This window comes from Triticum urartu, chromosome 2, assembly GCF_003073215.2.
Source record: "Triticum urartu cultivar G1812 chromosome 2, Tu2.1, whole genome shotgun sequence".
NCBI classification, from domain to species: Eukaryota; Viridiplantae; Streptophyta; class Magnoliopsida; order Poales; family Poaceae; genus Triticum; species Triticum urartu.
The window spans coordinates 413,939,942-413,946,040 of record NC_053023.1 but is presented as its reverse complement, the minus strand read 5'-3'; positions in this window follow the sequence as shown (position 1 = coordinate 413,946,040).

The window sequence follows — 6,099 nt, the reverse complement described above, 5'->3', positions numbered from 1 at the left end:
TCGCGCCAACTTGGGAAAATATTGAACGAACCACCGGTAGGATAGAAATAACAAATAAATTGATATGATAACCAAGGAAGATAATTCTTGAGCAAACCACCGTAAGAATTGGGAACGATCAAAGGAAAGATATCGAAGCACCAGGAAGAATTAGCAAAAGAACGAAGATGTTTGAGAGAATTTAGATACAAGTGAAACGAATAGATCACGGAATGATTAGAGAATATTTGAATGATGCACCGGTAAGATTTGGAGAATGATAGCTGAAAGCTGAGAATGAATAATATTTGAAAAGATGGCCTTCGGAGGAAATAAATGGAAACAACTCATGAAATTCTCCGGGTCGGTGAAAAGAATTCTCACAATCAAAACCAATTATGAGAGGATGGCACGAAGCTAGAGCCATGACTCTTGAAGAGAAAGGAGCAAGATTTAGAGGAAAAATCTTCTTCGGTCTTTAAAATCCGAGAATGACGACGAGAAACACCACCATGAATTGTTGAGATACTCCGGAATAATGAATTTAAAGGTTGAGCCAATGGTGATAAGAATTTGACAGATCTTGGAGAAAGGCATTAGACTGATGATAATTCATACTTACGTCAAACTTCAAAATGAAATTTGAGGATAGCTCCGAGAAAATAAGAAGAGTCAGGTAAGATCCTGGGAAAAGACCTGTGGGTTAGGGACCACTCAAAAGATACACCGTTGAAACGATTGCTTGAAAACAGAGATTGCACCGGTTAAATAAAATGGCTTGAATGAGATAACAACCTCGGAATAGGTTTGAATGGATCTTGAAGGAAAAGACGAGCCTTCCGAGACATCTTTAGCACTCCGGAATAATTGAATAGCGAGAAATGACTGAATATAAGGTGCACCGGCACGATAAAACATTTGAAACAAGGACAAGAATATCATCAAACACCGAAATCTTAAATTGAAACCACCGGAGAAGAAAAGAATGAAGAATGATAAACGAGTAGAGCATCTTCAGGAGAACCACCGTGTAAGAACGTTGATTGAAAAGAATGAAGAGGCTTCACATCAATATAAGGATACTTGATTAAGAAATCCGAGTCCTTGAAGAAAAAGGGTGGGAGGGAGGGACAACAAAGACAACTTGGGACGGATGAAACGAACACCGTTGAGAAGACTTGAGTTGATCTTGTGGATGTTGAAATGATTGGATCCACTTGAGGAGGAGCTCGTCGGTTGAAAAGGATTGACATGACAATCTCGATTATCATGAAGGATTAGTATTCACATGAGAACACCGCTTAGGAAAGGTATGGAATCAACATTTGACTTCGAAGCAACTCAAATACCACACTCAAAACAAAACAAAGAATTGGCTTGCAGAATAAGCTGGAACAAACATATGATAGAGATTTCGTCCGAAGTTTTCGTGGTGGGGCCCACACGGGCTCGATCGTACAGCACCATCATGTACAAGGCAGTGCACATGACATACGAAGCGTCCCCGAGTCGGCATTGCCAAGGACTCTTTAAGACACAATGAGACCACTGTAAAACCAACCGTGAATAGGAGGACCACTAGACGTCGAACGCCAATTTCATATCATACATCTGTCGGAAAGATATCCTAAGAGCTACTTGAATTCCCACTTATAAACTCCCGAAATTTTCCGGTTATGCAATCAGGTGTTGGGGATACAGGGGAAGCATAATATCTCACCCAAACTAACAAATTCTACATCCAGTTGTATCCATCCTTCAACACATAACCAACAAACCTTCGGAAATCGTTTACCTCAACCTTCAAAAAGCATCCGTTATACAAGTTATGGTGATACTCCCGAACTCCCGCCCCAGTACTGGGTGGCGTCGAGGTTATCTCACCAACAACTGCATAAAAGAGATTTTCGATGTCAGCGAATAAAAATCAGGTATTCCAGAACTGCAATGATAAAATTGTGACGACAACACCTCGGAGCTCAACTCCCCGGGACACTGCCACAACCCCTAAATGTCAGGAGGCACCAAGAACAATGTTCTTGTCACAAAACCATCGGAATGATTCCAAGATACCCGCATAATCCTAAAACAAATTTAGTGAAATTTGAGAAGAGAATAGTCAAAACTCTACGTTAGGATGCCTCACCAGACCGACGAAGGGACTGAGGAGTAAAAAAGAAGTCCTACTCTCTGATATATATAATCCTAAATGACTCACAACATTTTTTTCTAGACTCAACAACGCCAGCGATTCGATCAAGCAGGGGGCTCCTAAGGTCGGGGAAGGCTCTGATACCAACTTGTAACGCCCTTGATGCGGCTATATCTCCCACGTGTCGAAGCACGACTTAGAGGCATAACCGCATTGAAAGCAATGTCGCAAGTGAGGTAATCTTCACACAACCCATGTAATACATAAGGGAAAGAGATACATAGTTGGCTTACAATCGCCACTTCTCACAATTACATGAATAAAGCATTACATCAACCAGATACAATCAAGGTCCGACTATGGAACCAAAATAAAAGAAGACTACCCCAAAAGCTACACAGATCCCCGATCGACCCCAACTGGGCTCCACTCCTGATCAACTGGGCTCAACTGAACCAAAATAAAAGAAGGCATGGCGGCGCCGGGTGGCACAGGCGGCGGGGATGCGGCTGGCCACCGCCGGACGGCTAGGGGCGCCGGCGGAGTTCGTGGCGGCGGAGCGACTTCGGGTAGCCGGGGCGAGTGACGGCGGAGAGAGAGCCCGGTGCGGCCCGGTTCGGCCCCGGGGCGGGCCGGATTTGGGCCCCGGGTGGCCGGCGCAGTGGTGGGAGGTGGCGCGGACAGGTGGCGCGCCGTGAGTGGCTCGGGACGCCGGCGATGCTGAGGTGGCGGGCGCTGATTGGCTAGAGTGATGTGGAGGCTGGACACGTCCGGCGGGCGCGGACATGTCCGGCGGCGGAGTGGGAAGAAGCTAGGGTTTGGACTGTGCGAAAAATCGGGGAGAGCCACATATATATAGGTAGAGGGAGCTAGGAGAGTCCAAATGAAGTGCGGTTTTCGGCCACGCAATCGTGATTGAACGACCGAGATGATGGACGAGGTTTAGGTGGGTTTTGGGCCACTTTGGAGGGGTGTTCGGCTGCAACACACACGAGGCCTTTTCGGTCCCTCGGTTAACCGTTGGAGTATCAAACGAAGTCCAAATGGCACGAAACTTGACAGGCGGTCTACCGGTAGTAAACCAAGGCCGCATGACAAGTCTCGGTCCAATCCGAAAACGTTTAACACCCGCACACGAAAAGAGGTAGAAAGGGACACCGGGTGACATAGGAGCGCCGGATTGCAAAACGGATAATGGGGAAAATGCTCGGATGCATGAGACGAACATGTATGCAAATGAAATGCACATGATGACATGATATGCAATGCATGACACGCAAGCAATGACAAGGCAACAACAGCGAATAACTGGAGGACACCTGGCACATCGGTCTCGGGGCGTTACACATACTTGTTCTAGGTAAAGCGAACATCAAGCGTACGTAGAGTTGTACCGGTGGTCGATAGAACTTGAGGGAATATTTGTTCTGTCTTTAGCTCCTCCTTGGGTTCGACACTCTTACTTATCAAAAACGGTTGCGAACCCCTATACTTGTGGGTTATCAAGACCTTTTTCTGGCGCCGTTGCCTGGGAGCAATAGCGTGGGGTGAATATTCTCGTGTGTGCTTGTTTGCTTTATCACTAAGTAATTTTTATTTGATGTTCTTAGTTGTTTTATATCTTTAGTTATGGGTAGGAAACACAAAATACCAAAAAAATAGTTGTGCCTACTAAACCAATGGTTGAAGAACCACTTAAAATCTATCACACTGCTGAAGCTTATTACTTGGATCATCTTTGATCCCTTTGTGCTCGTGCTGAAACCCCAACTAGCTTAGTTGAGGGCAAATCTTTAGATGAGCATGCTTGTTATGTGCAACACCGAATATCTGAAAAAGGGAAAATTTTACTGGGTCAAATTCATCGTTTCCAATGCTATGCTTGGAATTTATGCGAAATATATGATATTACTTGTTGTTCTGAAAACCCTAAGAAACACCTTCCCTATCAATGTGAGTTTAGTGATAATGGAATCGTATCTTCGTATGCTAAGGGTGTTTATAGTTACTATGATGTTCAACAAATTGAAGAATTTGTTGCTTTTAAGGGTGCTTATGAAATTGCTTCTTTGATTGAAACGTATGATGCTACTCTTTACAAATCTGAAAAATTTGACATACTTCAATATTGCTATGATAATTATGCTTTGAATGCCCATGTTGAACCATATATTGAGGACTACCCTGCTGTCCAAGAAGAGACTAATATTTTGCAGGAGTCTATGGAAGAAGAAATTGATGAAACTGTGAGCTCATTGGATGAAAAAGATGATGAGGAGAGCGAAGAACAAAAGGAGGAAGGGCGGATTAGCTACCCATGCCCACCTTCTAATGAGAGTAACCCTCCAACTCATACATTGTTTAATTTCCCTTCATGCTTACCGAAGGATGATCGCTATGATGATTGTTATGATCCCATGGATTCTCTTGAAATATCCCTTTTTGATGATGCTTGCTATGCTTGTGGCCAAGATGCCAATATGAATTATGCTTATGGAGATGAACTTGCTATAGTTCCTTATGTTAAACATGAAATTGTTGCTATTGCACCCACACATGATAGTCCTATTATCTTTTTGAATTCTCCCGACTACACTATATCAGAGAAGTTTGCCCTTATTAAGGATTATATTGATGGGTTGCCTTTTACCGTTGCACATGATGATTTTGATGAATATAATATGCATGTGCTTGCTGCTCCTACTTGCAATTATTATGAGAGAGGAACTATATCTCCACCTCTCTATGTTTCCAATATGATAAAATTGCAAGAAACTGCTTATGTTATGTATTGGCCTTTACTTTGTGTACATGAATTGTTCTTTTATGACATGCTGATGCATAGGAAGAGAGTTAGACTTCGTCATTGCTTGATATATGTTGCTTTGTGCTCACCACTAAATTACAAAGCATTGTTAATTAAAATTGGCTTTGATATACCTTGGGATCCAGGTGGATCCATTACTTGAGCACTATATGCCTAGCTTAATGGCTTTAAAGAAAGCGCTGCCAGGGAGACAACCCGGAAGTTTTAGAGAGCCATTTATTTCTTTTGAGTGCTTTCATATAGTTTAAAAAGAACAAAAATAAAGAGGGGAACCCAAAACTTTTTCTAAAAGAAAAGTGAAAGTGAGAGAGACGAGCATTGTGAAAGTGGGGGACGTCCTTAAACTTTGTTCGTGCCCATGGGAACTTTGTGAATCTTAATTACAGAAACCTTTCAACAAAAATAATTATCCCCTTGTACAATTCCATTGTATTATAAAAATAATGTGCCAATGTTTGCCTTTAGGATGTTTACATTTGCTTGATGGTTTGTACGGTGCAGGACAGAAACTTTGGCTGTAGTGCGCGATTTTACATTTTTAGCTGGAACGTCAAATGGTTCTGATTATTTTTGCACTGTCTTCCTATACAAATTTTTTATTTTTCCTAATTTTGGTAGAATTGTACAAGTATCAGAAGTATGGTGAATGTTCAGATTATTACAGACTGTTCTGTTTTAGACAGATTCTGTTTTTGATGCATAGTTTGCTTGAAACTATTAATTTATATTAGTGGATTAAGCCACGAAAAAGTTATATTACAGTAGATACAATGCAAAAACAAAATATTAATTGGTTTGCAACAGTACTTAGAATAGTGATTTGCTTTATTATACTAACGGATCTTACCGAGTTTTCTGTTAAAGTTTTGTGTGGATGAAGTGTTCGATGATTGAGAAGGTTTCGATGTGAGAAAAAGGAAGAGAGGCAAGAGCTCAAGCTTGGGGATGCCCGAGGCACCCCAAGTAAATATTCAAGGAGACTCAAGTGTCTAATCTTGGGTATGCTGGGAAGGCATCCCCTCTTTCTTCAACAAGTATCGGTATGTTTTCGGATTCGTTTCGTTCATGCGATATGTGCAATCTTGGAGCGTCTTTTGCGTTTAGTTTTCATTTTTTATTTTATGCACCATGCTGGTATGAG